This window comes from Sorex araneus, chromosome X (genome assembly GCF_027595985.1).
Source record: "Sorex araneus isolate mSorAra2 chromosome X, mSorAra2.pri, whole genome shotgun sequence".
In the NCBI taxonomy this organism is placed as follows: Eukaryota; Metazoa; Chordata; class Mammalia; order Eulipotyphla; family Soricidae; genus Sorex; species Sorex araneus.
Window position 1 is genome coordinate 15,184,078 of NC_073313.1, and position 14,223 is coordinate 15,198,300.

The following is a 14,223-nucleotide window of genomic DNA, read 5'->3' on the forward strand; positions in this document are numbered from 1 at the left end:
TGCATGATATTCCATCATTTGTATATGTATACCACAACTTCATTATCCACTCATCATTGGACACATTCCACATCCTAGCTACGGTGCTAAGTGCTGCAATGACTAATGGGGTGCATGTGTCCTTTTCAATGGGTGCTTGTGTCCTGGGGATATATACCAAGGAGTGGAATTACCAGGTCATAAGATAACTCTATTCTTACTTTTCTGAGACATCTCTCCACTGTTTTCCTCGGGGATTGAACCAGAAAACATTCCACCAGCAGTAAATAAGAGTAATCTTTTATCCACATGCCCTTCAACGTAGATTGTTTCCAGTTATTTTTTAAGTCTTTTATTAAATTTTAGTGCTGATTAATTTAAAACTCTGTAACACATGTCCTTGAACTTAAAATTTGGTCTTTTAAAACATATTATTTGTCCTATAACAAAAATAATCTATACTGTTGCAAAAACAAAAATATTTGGCATAGGACTCTGCATGAGCTTATAAAAATGAATTAGGCGGTGTTTAAATTGTACCAAAGAACCTTGAATCCACCTAGAAATTTTGGGCAGAACAGTTGGCTTTCTGTCATTAGTCTGGCTCTGCCTTAGAGGACAGATCTATATACGGTACATGGAGTGATACTGAAAACTCACAACTGCCACAGCATCACTTACTGAAAATTAACCAAAATGCAGTAAAACATGGTGGGTAACAATGGAAGAACAATTTCTAGCTTATTCAAAGCCTAGAGAGCAGGTTGCAAGCTTAGAACAAATACCTCACAGGAACAATACTCAAAATCTTTCTAACACTTTGAAGGTGAGGAACTTCATTCATACATGATGTCATGTACACAAATACAATAGCTTCCAAGATACTGGGGACAACCAGAAAACACTTAGAGTAAAAATAAATTGGAACAGCTTATTCTTTCACCATTTTATTGAGTCTTGAACCCAAACCACCTTTGGCCACTTGTAAAGGTGTTCATTTCTTCTTTATTCTCAATGTAAATACTGGCTCCATGGGTCACAGGCAGATGTGCTTCTTTCGCTCTCTTCTCATCACAGGCTGAGTCCCTGGCTGTGGCCCAGTGCATTGCTGTGGTCTACAAATGGTCCTTAGCATCTTGGTTAACGCCATTTTCCAGTAACATGACAGGGATCTCATGCCTGTTTGGGGAGGCTGCATAATGTAAGGGAAAACATTGTGATTGACAGCATTCACTAGAGTACCTTTTCCCAGAAGGGCATTTACAATGTCATCCCAGTCAGCAAAAGCTGCAATGTGAAGTGAGAACCAACCTGCATCATCGTTATCATTTACAGGCACTGCGAGTTGCAGCCAGAATTCAACAATGTCTGAAGGGCCAACTGAGCACACCCAATGGAAAACAGTTCTGCTATCCTTAGTCTGGGCCATCCACACAACCTCAGAGGGCCTGATGCCATCAACTGCAGAAAGACAGGAGCACTGCTCTACCTGGTCTGTTCTAGTATCCAGGGATTTATCGCCAGAATTCTCTCCTTCAACTCCTCCGGCTATCTGGTAAAGGCAGGTTGCATGCAGATCATTAGGTTTGACACACACTCCTCATTTTTCCTTCCCAGGATCTCCTGTTTCCAGGGTTTTTTTTATATGTCCTATTCTCACTGGTGTGAGAAGACATCTCATTGTCAGCTTTAAAAAAATTGTTTTTGAATCACAGTGATATACACAGTTACGAAGTTGGTCATGATTGAGTTTTAGTCATGTAATGTTCTAACACTGATGAGTGTTATATTTCACCAGTGTATATTTTCCATCACGAATGGTCCCAGTTTCCCTCCCATTCCGAGTCCCCGCCTGCTTCTATGCAGGCACTCTCTCGCTCTCTTTCTCTTTCTTTTTGGGCCTTATGGTTTGCAATACAGATAATGAAAGGTTATCAGGAATATCCCTTTACCTATTTTCAACACTCCGTTCCTGTCCAAAACGATGATTTCTGAGTATTATTGTCATATTGATCCCTTCTCTGTCCTAACTGCTCTTTGTCTCCCACACACTCTTTTTTTTTTTTAATTTTATTTATTTTTAATTAGAGAATCACCGTGAGGGTACAGTTACAGATTTATACACTTTTGTGCTTATACTTCCCTCATACAAAGTTCGGGAACCCATCCCTTCACCAGTGCCCATTCTCCACCACCCGTAAACCCAGCGTCCCTCCCACCCTCCCCAATCCCATCTCCCCCCCACCCCACCCTGCCACTGTGGCAAGGCATTCCCTTCTGTTCTCTCTCTCTAATTAGCTGTTGTGGTTTGCAATAAAGGTGTTGAGTGGCCTCTGTGCTCAGTCTCTAGCCCTCATTCAGCCCGCAACTCCCTTCCCCGACATGGCCTTCGACTACAATGTAGTTGGTGATAGCTTCTCTGAGTTGACCTTTCCCCGGAACGTGAGGCCAGCCTCGAAGCCATGGAGTCAACCTCCTGGTACTTATTTCTACAGTTCTTGGGTGTTAGTTTCCCCCTCTGTTATTCTATATACCATAGATGAGTGCAATCTTTCTATGTCTGTCTCTCTCTTTCTGACTCATTTCACTCAGCATGAAACTTTTCATGCCCATCCACTTAACTACAAAATTCTTGACCTCCTTTTTCCTAACAGCTGCATAGTATTCCATTGTATAGATGTACCAAAGTTTCCTCAACCAGTCATCCGTTCTGGGGCATTCGGGTTTTTTCCAGATTCTGGCTATTGTAAACAGTGCTGCGATGAACATACATGTGCAGATGTTGTTTCGATTGTACTTTTTTGCCTCTCTGGGATATATTCCCAGCAGTGGTATTGCTGGGTCAAATGGGATTTCAATATCTAATTTTTTGAGAGTCGTCCAAATTGTTTTCCAGAAGGGCTGAACCAGTCGGCATTCCCACCAGCAGTGAAGAAGGGTCCCTTTCTCCCCACATCCTCTCCAACAGCGGTTGCTTTTGTTCTTTTGGATGTGTGCTAGTCTCTGTGGTGTGAGGTGGTATCTCATGGTTGTTTTGATCTGCATCTCTCTGATGATTAGTGATGCAGAGCACTTTTTCATGTGCCTTTTGGCCATTCGTATTTCTTCCTTGGTAAAGTTTCTGTTCATTTCTTCGCCCCATTTTTTGATGGGATTGGATGTTTTCTTCTTGTAGAGTTCAACCAGTGCTTTATATACCATTGATATCAACCCCTTATCTGATGGGTATTGTGTAAATATCCTTTCCCATTCTGTGGATAGTCTTTGGATTCTGGTCACTGTATCTCTTGCGGTGCAGAAGCTTTTTAGTTTAATGTAGTCCCATTTGTTGATCTCTGTTTTTACTAGATTGCTTAGTTCCGTGCCACCTTTGAAGATACCTTTATCTTCAATATCGTGGAGGGTTTCGCCGACATTGTCTTCAATGTACCTTATGGTTTGTGGTCTAATGTTGAGGTCTTTAATCCATTTTGATCTGACTTTTGTGCATGGTGTCAGGTCAAGGTCTAAACCCATTTTTTTGCATGTGGTTGTCCAGTTGTGCCAGCACCATTTGTTAAAGAGGCTTTCCTTGCTCCACTTCACATCTCTTGCTCCCTTATCAAAGATTAGATGGTCATACATTTGGGGTTGTGTGTAGGGATATTCCACCCTGTTCCATTGGTCTACGGCTCTGCCTTTGTTCCAGTACCATGCTGTTTTAATTGTTACTGCTTTGTAGTAAAGTTTGAGGTTGGGGATGGTGATGCCTCCCATCATCTTTTTCCCAAGAAATGTTTTAGCTATCCTTGGACGTTTGTTATTCCAGATGAATTTTAGGATTGCTTGATCCATTTCTTTGAAGAGTGTCATGGGTATATTTATAGGGATCGCATTGAATCTGTATAATGCTTTAGGGAGTATTGCCATTTTGACAACATTGATTCTCCCTATCCACGAGCAGGGTATATGTTTCCATTTCCTCATGTCCTCTTTGATTTCATGGAGTAGCGTTATGTAGTTTTCTTTGTAAAGGTCTTTTACTTCCTTGGTTAAGCTGATTCCGAGGTACTTGATTTTCTGGGGCACGATTGTGAATGGGATTGCTTTTTTCATGTCCCTTTCCTCTGCCTCATTGTTTGCATATATGAAGGCCATGGATTTTTGGGTATTGATTTTGTAGCCTGCAACTTTACTGTATAAGTCTATTGTTTCTAAGAGTTTCTTAGTAGAGGTTTTAGGCTTCTCTAGATATAGTATCATGTCGTCTGCAAATAGTGAGAGTTTGATTTCTTCCCTTCCTATCTGGATGCCCTTAATCTCTTTTTCTTGTCTAATAGCTATCGCAAGTACTTCCAGTACTATATTGAAGAGGAGTGGTGAGAGTGGGCATCCTTGTCTTGTGCCTAATCTCAGAGGAAAGGCCCTTAGTTTTTCCCCGTTGAGGATAATGCTTGCCGTAGGCTTGTGATAGATGGCTTCGACTATCTTGAGGAAAGTTCCTCCAAACCCCATTTTGGCGAGGGTTTTCATCATGAAAGGATGTTGGATCTTGTCAAATGCTTTCTCTGCATCTATTGATATGATCATATGGTTTTTATCTTTACTTTTGTTGATATGCTGGATTATGTTGATTGATTTCCGAATGTTAAACCATCCTTGCATCCCTGGGATGAATCCCACTTGGTCGTGATGTATGATCTTTTTGATGAGTTGTTGGATCCTATTTGCCAGTATTTTGTTGAGGATCTTCGCATCGGTGTTCATCAGGGATATTGGTCTGTATTTTTCTTTCTTAGTGATGTCTTTGTTTGCTTTTGGTATTAGGGAGATGTGTGCTTCATAGAAACTGTTTGGGAGATTTCCTGTTTTTTCAATTTCCTGGAAAAGTTTGAGGAAAACAGGCAGCAGGTCTTCTTTAAATGTTTGGAAGAATTCACCAGTGAAGCCATCTGGGCCTGGGCTTTTGTTTTTGGGGAGGTTTTGATCACAGCTTCAATTTCCTTAACATTGATGGGTCTATTCAGGTATTCCAAGTCTTCTTTGTTCAGTCTTGGGAGATTGTATGAATCGAGGAATCCATCCATTTCTTTTAGGTTCTCCTGTTTTGTGGCATATAGACTTTCGAAGTAGTCTCTAATGATCTTTTGAATCTCACTGGTTTCTGTTATGATGTCCCCCTTTTCATTTCTGATTCGATTTATTAGGGTTCTTTCTCTTTCTTTCTTTGTGAGTCTTGCTAGCGGTTTATCAATCTTGTTTATTTTCTCGAAGAACCAGCTCTTTGTTTCATTGATCTTTCGGATTGTCTTTTTGGTTTCCATGTCATTAATTTCTGCTCTAATTTTTATTATTTCTTTCCTTCGATCTGGTTTGGGTTCCCTTTTCTGGTCCTTTTCTAAGGTCTTGAGTCGTGAAGTCAAGCTGTCTATGTGGGCCCTTTCTTCCTTCCTGAGGAATGCTTGGAGAGCTATAAATTTTCCCCTTAACACGGCTTTAGCTGCGTCCCATAGGTTTTGGCAGCTCGTGTCTCCCACACACTCTTATGGCAAGTTTTCAACCATTGACCAGTCCTCCTGTCCCCTGTTTAACCTGGTCTTGGATATTAGTCTTATATTACATTGTATATGTACATATACATATATGTTTATATCCCACAAATGAATGCAGTCATTCTATATCTGTCCCTCTCCTTGTGACTCATTTCACTCAGCATGATACTCTCTATGTCCATTCATTTCTACACAAATTTCATGACTTCATTCATCCTAGCTGCTGTGTGTAGTATTCAATTGTGCATATATACCATAGTTTCTTTATCCAGTCATCTGTTCTCAGACACTCGGGTTGTTTCCAGATTCTGGCTATTGTGAATAGTGCTGCATCCCATTGTAATCTTGATTTGAATTTCCCTCATGATAAGTGATGATGAGCTCTTTGTCATGTGCCTATTGGCCATCTGTTTGTCTTCTTCAGAGAAGCGTCTGTTCATTTTATCTCCCCATTTTGGATAGAGTATTTTGAGTTTGAGGTTAATCTCCATGAGTTCCTCATGTATCTTGGATAGTAAAGCCTTATCTGATGTGTTGAGTGATCTTTTTCTTATTTTTTAAATGGGAGTGGGTGGGGCTGGAGAGATAGTACAGGGATTAAGTCTCTTACCTTTCATGTGACTATCCCGTTTTAATCCCTGACACTGTATATGGTCTCTTGAGTGCTACCAGGCGTGATCCCAGCAAGGATACAGGAGTAAGCTCTTAGTACTGTCTAGCATGACTAAAAATCTGTTGATATTAGATTATAAAGGGATATATTAGACCTGGCATGTGGTATCACAGTGGAGCATATGTCTTTTACATGTGAGAGACCCTGGGATGGGATCCATACCTACCTCCACTAAATAAATTCATTAATTAATTATCATGTCTGTATTTAATGCAGCTGTCAATATTCTTGAATTTTCTCCTGCCTTCATACTTCACCTTTTTCATTTGCCATACATATTGTTTCTTCTCTTTATGACCTTGCCATAGTTTGTGTTCTAGTTAATTTTTGTCTAGTAACTAAAAATGGCCATCACAGTTTTATTTTTCTGCTTCAGACTTAGTTTTTAACAAATGTGTTTTTTAATTATTGCATTTTTTAATATCCAAAGGTAACCCGTATCTAAATACTACTCCTGAGCAAAATGGAAACTTCCCTCTTTTCTTCTTTCCTTTCTCTCTATTCTTTTTATATATTGGATTTTAGGCCCTGAATTATAATAGCAGTCATTACAGAAACAGCAGCATTTTCCTTTTGCATCAACAATCACACACAATTGGCCATCTTTTTTCTAAATTTTCTTCCCACTCTTATTCTACACCATGTCTTTTCCTCTCTTAGCTTACATTTTCATTCTGCTGGCATATATCTTAAAGAAATACTTTTAAAGTGCTTCCATGAGTGTCTGCATATCCCAAAACACCTTTACTTTACTTTGAATCAGTGGTTTGCCAAGTTACAGGGTTCAAAAGTCAAAATCACTTCCTTCAATTGTTCAAACAGATGTGATGAGGGGGAAGGGAAGAAAAGAAAGGGACCATTTATGCAGGGTGTCCCACTCTATCAGCCACTGTCACTAGGCTCATTGCTTTCTCACTATTACAGCCCTGAAGTGCAGATATAGTTTGCTGTTTTACATAAGTGGAAACAAAAGCTCAGAAACGTGTTCTGCAGAGATCCACAGCAAATGAGGCAAAAATACTTCCAGTTCAATGTTGCTGACCTTCAATGTCTAAGTTTAGAGTCCAGACCACTGCTTCTCAACAGAAGTACAATGCAAATTATGTAAGTAAATTCAAATTTTCTAGCAGTTAGGGTTCTGGGGGGGCGGGAAGCTGGATCACACCTGGTGGTGCTCAGGGATCACTCCTGGCAGTGCTAAGGTGGTAATTAAACTGGGGTCACTGCATGCAAGTCAAGCATCTCAGACCCTATACTATCTCCCTGGTCCTCTAGTGGTCAATTCAAAAAATCATTTTAATGGCATTTTCATTTAGTACAGAATATCCAAAATATTGTACAGATATCCAATCATCTGCAAAGAAATTATCAAGGAGACATATGACTTTCTTCCTTCCCAAGTCTTTAAAATCTGGTGTGTATTTTACGTACTCAGCTTTCTCTGTTTGATTAGCTATGTTGTACTCACTCACTCCTTAGCTATGTGGGGCTAGTCACTATTGTACTGTGGGCATTCCAGCTCTAAGCCATACTGCTTTCAAGACAAGTACTTCCTAACACTAACACAAAGTGTCCTAAGTGGGTGATTTTCTCCAACTATGTTAGACTTGAGGAAGACTCTTCCTGGAAATAATTGCATGCCTTTTTTTTCTGATCACGGATACATAAATGAATCCTCTTTAGTCCTTGTCCTCATTATATAGCACAGCCTGTCCTGGTCTGAAAGTCAGAAACACTTTCTCAAAGCCAATGTTCACATATTCACAAGACAGATTTGAGATTTCCCCCATTTGATGCCAGCCGTGTGTATATTTCTATAGATGGATTACTTCCTTTTCCAGGAAAATACTTGGCCTGACATCAGACCAGGCTTTTTATCGCTCTTGGGACAGCACTAAAGCTGGGGCAAGCATTGGATAGTTTCCTTTATTCATCCCCAAGAGTGTTATGAGAAGGAAATAACTCAGTAATTTATGTTAAATCTTTGAAGTATATGCCATTTCATGCTCTTTTCTGTCAATGTTTCCACCAAAATTAATCTCTTAGGTCCCTCAGAGAAGTTCCCCAGAGCCTCATAACTCCAGCAGTATCAACAACTTAGAGATTGGAATTTTAAATAATGAAGGATCCCTCCCTCAGTGGTGCAAGGAGCAGGTTGATAGGCGGGAGCGCTGGAGATTGAAGAACAGCATTCGGAAGCTCCAAATTGCAGTTTGACTCACATGACTGACAGCAGAGAAGAGCTGCTCAAAACGCAGCCAGAAACCCTTGGGATCCGCATCTCACATCTCTGTCTTCCTTATGAGGTGTATGATCTTGGGCCAGTCACCTAATATCCACTCGTTATTTGCTTATTTCCTTCACCTCAATATGAAGTTCCTTTAAGGTCTACTCCCGTGGATCCTTGGGATCACAAAAGGATGCATTCAAAGGGTCAGTGTCTCTCTCCATGGAAGAGAGCTGAAAAATAATTTTAAAGAGTTAACATTTTATCATTTTCAGCTTGATTGGGGTATAACTGACAAATAAAGTGATAGATTTTAAGGGTACAATGTGATGATTTTGCATATGCATATTTATGAAATGATTGACAATCAAGGCAATTGATATATCCATAAAATCACATAACCTACCATTGTGTGTGCGTGCTTGTTTATGGTAAGAATTCATTTTTTTTTCTTTTTGGGTCACAGCTGGCAATGCACAGGGGTTACTCCTTCCTGGCTTTGCACTCAGGAATTACTCCTAGCAGTGCTCAAGGGACCATATGGGATGCTGGGAATCGAACCCGGGTCGGCCACGTGCAAGGCAAACGCCCTACCTGCTGTGCTATCGCTCCAACCCCAATGGTAAGAATTCTTAAAGCCTCTTGTCTTTATTTTAAAAAATACAATGTTGCATTTTTAACCATAGCTGTCTTACTGTGTGTGATATCACCAGAACATCATCTTCTCACTGACGCTCCAAACCCTGTGTCCAGCATCTCCCCATTTCTCTGCCCCCAAAGGGTGCCCTTCTGCTCTCTGTATTCATAGATTTGGGTCATCTATTTTTATGCCATGTATAAGTGAGAGCACATGGTATCTGTACCTCTCTGGCTAATTTCTTTTAATGCAATTTAATGCTGTACATATTGATTTGAAAGCAATGACCTTCAAACTTAAGTTCAAATGCTGATTCTCCTGCCTCCTAGATTGTTCTCTAAAACTCAGTTTTCTTGGGCTGGAGCAATAGCACAGCGGGTAGGGCATTTTCCTTGCACTCAACCAACTCGGGTTCTTTTCCCAGCATCCCATATGGTCCCCCGAGCACCACCAGGAGTGATTCCTGAGCTGCAGAGCCAGGAGTAACCCCTGAGCATCGCTGGGTGTGAACCAAAGAGCAAAAAAAAAAAAAGACTCCGTTTTCTTGTCTCTAACCTGATAGAGTCCAAGTCTTGGACTTAAAAGGTTGTCCTTAAAATTGCATAAAGTCCCCTATGAGTCACACACTGAGTATTCTCTCTATAATAACCATGCTGTGGTAGATTAAAGTACTGCTATAGTGAGAGTATTTCTATCACAATGTTTGAGGTCCGGTACACAAAGTCTAATGCTCTAGCAGTTTAAACTTTCAAAGATACTATGTCAATAATAGCTGGTTACCTTTGGACAGAAAGACCTTTTGTTTATCTGGAAGTAAATTGACGAGGTCAATGGCAGAGGCCTGATAAAACCTCTAAGACAGGATCAATGGTAAGTTGTGTATGATCAATGCTTGTAGTCTCAAAGCAGAGCTGGTGCAAGCTTTTGACTCACCTAGCACACACCATCTGTGTCCTCAATCCTCACACCTTCCCATGTGTCCCTATACCCTCCAGTTCTGGTGTGGTATCATCTTCCATCACTCAGGGTGTTTTATATCCTAGTCTCTTAGCTCCCAATTTTAGCTTAACCCCTTTGCTCTCCATTGACCCTGGTTGTCCTTAGCATTTTATGGGCCCTGGGTGGATTTTCCTTCAACATTTTCCTTATTTTCAAAAATGCTACTCACTTGAGCAGAGCAAAATATAGCCCCATATTACCTGGGCTGCAGGAAAGGAAGATGAGAAGGCTGTGGGATCCTCTTCTCTTAGCTTAAGTGAAATTTGTGACACCGATGAGCAAACCCGGACATGGAAACTGATTTTTAATCTATCTACAGTGTGTTCCTTGCTTTCTGTGGCCCCTGGCATCTTGAAGATAATCAATGCCATTCGCTATGACAATGCCTTTAGCAGAGGAGCAGCCTGTTACAGTGACAGCAGGGTGTACATAAACTGCCTGATGAAAACCAGGGTCCTCCAAATAGAGGGCTTCCTCCTGGGAAATTAGGGCTGGCGAGCTCAGGAGGACACTCCATATGCTTTGTCCACCATCATCTGCCACAACTACCAGTGACATGTCCCCACTGTTTCCAGGGTGCAACTCCTCTAACTGTTTACCTTTGATCTCGTGTCTCTCCAGCTTGTAACTTCATTTGTGCGCTCTTCTCCTGTACCTTGTTCACTTCATTGATCATCTGACGAATATCTTAACCCTATGAAAAAAAATATGTTCTTCCCTGTTCTCAAAATGGTCATCCTGGTCTACCTACATCAAAATCGTGCATGCTGATTAATAATTGAAATGCATATTCCTAAGCCCCTCCCAGTATTTTGAGTGAAATCTTCTCATGTACTAAACTCAGGCACTGGATCTGTGAAGTGATTACCCCCAGAGATAATGGAGATAAGCATATGAGTGTGTCAACCATCTAAATGGAACTCCCTAATCCTACAGTTTCCTCTGGTTGTGTCTACTTTTCTTTGGTATCAAAATCCCTTTACATCATCAATTATGTCTATACAACACCTGTCCACATGCATCATCAATTAGATAAGGAAGCAATAACTGGTTTCAGAGGTTTCCCTCTAACTTTCACTGAAGAGCAGTCATTGAATTCTCACCCACCTAATAACATTTCAATACAGTGTCATCCAGGTATAGTATCCCCAAGTGCCTCTTCCAAGTGCTCTCAATATAACCCTCTGGAAGAAGAATGTGGAGGATCCCCTTGGGGGTTTTCAGGAGCTGAGACCTCTTGTGAAATTTCCCATTTTTGTCTACTTTCTATGATCGCACTTGACTCCATAGTCAAAACTTCCAAGAAGTGGTCTAGTAATGTGCAGAGTACAGGATCTCTAAGAAAAGCTATCTATGTCATATTACTCATTCTCTACAACAATGCTCTTCAGCACCAGCTGACAGTGGCATAAAACTGTCAACTTGGAGAGACTATTCAGAGACCTGGTAACTTTCATTAAAATCATTACAATGGCTGGTGTTGGCATAATTCTTCAAATGAATAAATCTATTCAGTCCATTTTCTCTCTACAATGCCCCCTGCCCCGCCCCAACCTGCAGGAAGCTACTGGAGCTGTGCTGTGCTCGAAACCTGAATTGAAGCCCTATTGAGAACATCAGGATCAGAAATCTCAGGTGATTTCCAGATGGCTTGGAAGCAGGTTTCCAGTTGGAAATCCATTCACAATTAACCCATATGCTAGCACAGAAAGTTCATAATGGACAGAAGCACTGGGGCGAGGCCTCATCACCATGAACAATTAAGAATCTGTTACACTGACAGAAATCCCAGGGCAAACCCAAATCCCAGAACCCAGAACTAAGCAGATAAAGTAACCCAGAAGGGCCAAAACTCATTATCTGAGTCCCTTCACTTTAGGGCTGAAAAGGACTGACAAAGAAGTGAGAACTTTGGCTTCAGTGACTCAAAGAAGAGTGAAACTTATCCTAGGTGATTCTTTTTTTTTTTTTTTTTGCTTTTTGGGTCGCACCCGGCGATGCACAGGGGTCACTCCTGGCTCATGCACTCAGGAATCTCCCCTGGCGGTGCTCAGGAGACCATATGGGATGCTGGGATTCGAACCAGGGTTGGCCGCGTGCAAGGCAAAAGCCCTACCCGCTGTGTTATCGCTCCAGCCCCCCTAGGTGATTCTTAACTGTGAGATAGGCAGTCTTAGATGGCACTGCAAACTGAATTCCTTTGGGAAGATGAATGTATATTTTCATTGGATGCAAAACGATGCTATGGTTTCTGGCAAGAAACAAAGAATAAGCTTATTTTATTTAAACCCAGCTGTAGTACACATGTGTACAGATGAACAAACTCTGCTCCACATATATTATTTTGCCAGGAAATGTGTAGAGGGTAAAATATAATTAAATATGAGAGCACACATATATCAGCCTGGCCAAATGATCAATTTCTCACACCTGCTCTCGTTGAAGTCCTTGGCTACAGAGATGGGTGAGACAAAGGATGTGATCTTGTACCATCCCAAGTAAAACCTTACATGTGCACGAAACTCTACATCTGATATGGCCCTTTTATTTTACTTACCAAAGTGGTTGCAAGAATCAAATCAGAGAAAGCAAGAAATTCTATCTTCATTTTCAGCATCACCATAATCTACAGTAGTTCCATTTCATAATACTTTCATCCAGGATAATCTATGCTGGAAATGCTCCCTTCTTAGTCTCCATTCCACCCTAAAATTTTTAAAAGGGAAAGAGGAGAAATACGAGAGAGAGGGACATAGAAATAGATGATAAGAAGAGGGAAAAAGGGATAGAGTGGTAAAGGGAGTGGGAGAGAAAGAGAACCATCGCGGGAGGAGAGGGGAGAGTATGAGGTTCCCATAAGGAGAGCATCACGAATGAGGGAAGCACAAATCGAAACAACAATCAGATATCACCTGACACCTATTATGATAACTGTTATCAGAAATACAAAACAAAAACAAGTGTTGTAAAGGATGTGGAGAAGGAAAAAAATTATTGGTGGAAATATAAGTTGGTGCAACCACCATGGAAAACTGCTTGGAGTTTCCCTCCAAAACTAAAACTACCATATAACCCAGCAATCCCATTTCTGGGCTAACATTCAAAGGAAGAAGGTTTCTGTATTATCATGGTCATTGCAGCATTAGTCACAATAGCCACAACACAGAAACAATTGACGTATGTGTCAAGAAACATACACTTATGGACATACTGAAATATTATTTAGTCCTCAGTATACCCCCCTTTTCCACCCTCCCCCTGCCTCCATAGCATTCAATAAAATTTAAAATTTTTTAAAAAGAAATATTATTTAGTCATGAAAAAGACGGAAATCCTCATTTACAATAATATAAATAGGTTCCAACAGGTAGCAGCCTGTTCTGGTTTCTTGTAGATGGTATGTAAGATTAGCATACCGAACACTACAGATTTTCTGTCTTACAGCTCTTTTATTTAACAGTCCATGTAGGTATATGTCCACAGCCGGCAGGGCAGCAGCAGCTGGGATCCTTTTTAAACAGTGGCCTGAGTTTATAATATCTCTACCCCTTTCATAATTTCTGTCATCTGATTGGCTGTACTCTATAAGGTCATCTGATTGGGACAACCAATCAGATTACTTATGCAAAGAAGACAGTGGGTGACAGTAAGAGTGACACCTAAAGCAAGTAAAATGATACTGTAGGTCCTTATGCAAATAAGGTATGGAGGATGAACAATCAGAATACGGTGTGTAAAATGATCTGTCAGAAGTTTGGCCCCTCCCTCCTCTTTTGCTCACTTCCTATATAACAGATGTATCTGACAGAATGAGCATACCACGGGAGAGGGGGGTGATGGTTGGGGATGGGAGGGATACTGGGAACATTGGTGGTGGAGAACAGGTACTGGTGGAGGGATAGGTACTCGATAATTGTATAACTGAAACGTAAGCACAAAAGTTTCTAAGTCTGTAATTGCATTTCATGGTGATTCACTAAAAAAAAATTTTAAATTTTAAAAAACATGTATCTGACAATCATTATGCCAAGTGATGTTAAACAAAGACAACTACCAAATGATCTCACTTATGTGTGAAATCTAAAAAAGCCTAACTCATAGAATGAGTAGAGTGGTGGTTACCAGTAGCTGAAGGTTGGAGGATATGGAGAGATGTTGGTCAAAGGGTTCAGAAAAG

At 40.7% G+C, this 14,223-nt stretch overlaps 1 pseudogene; it reads right to left on the reverse strand.

Moving 5' to 3' along the window:
• Positions 1–910: 910 nt before the first annotated feature.
• On the reverse strand, positions 911–12,669 carry LOC101551496 (26S proteasome non-ATPase regulatory subunit 10-like; annotated as a pseudogene).
• Between the last annotated feature and the right edge of the window lie 1,554 nt (positions 12,670–14,223).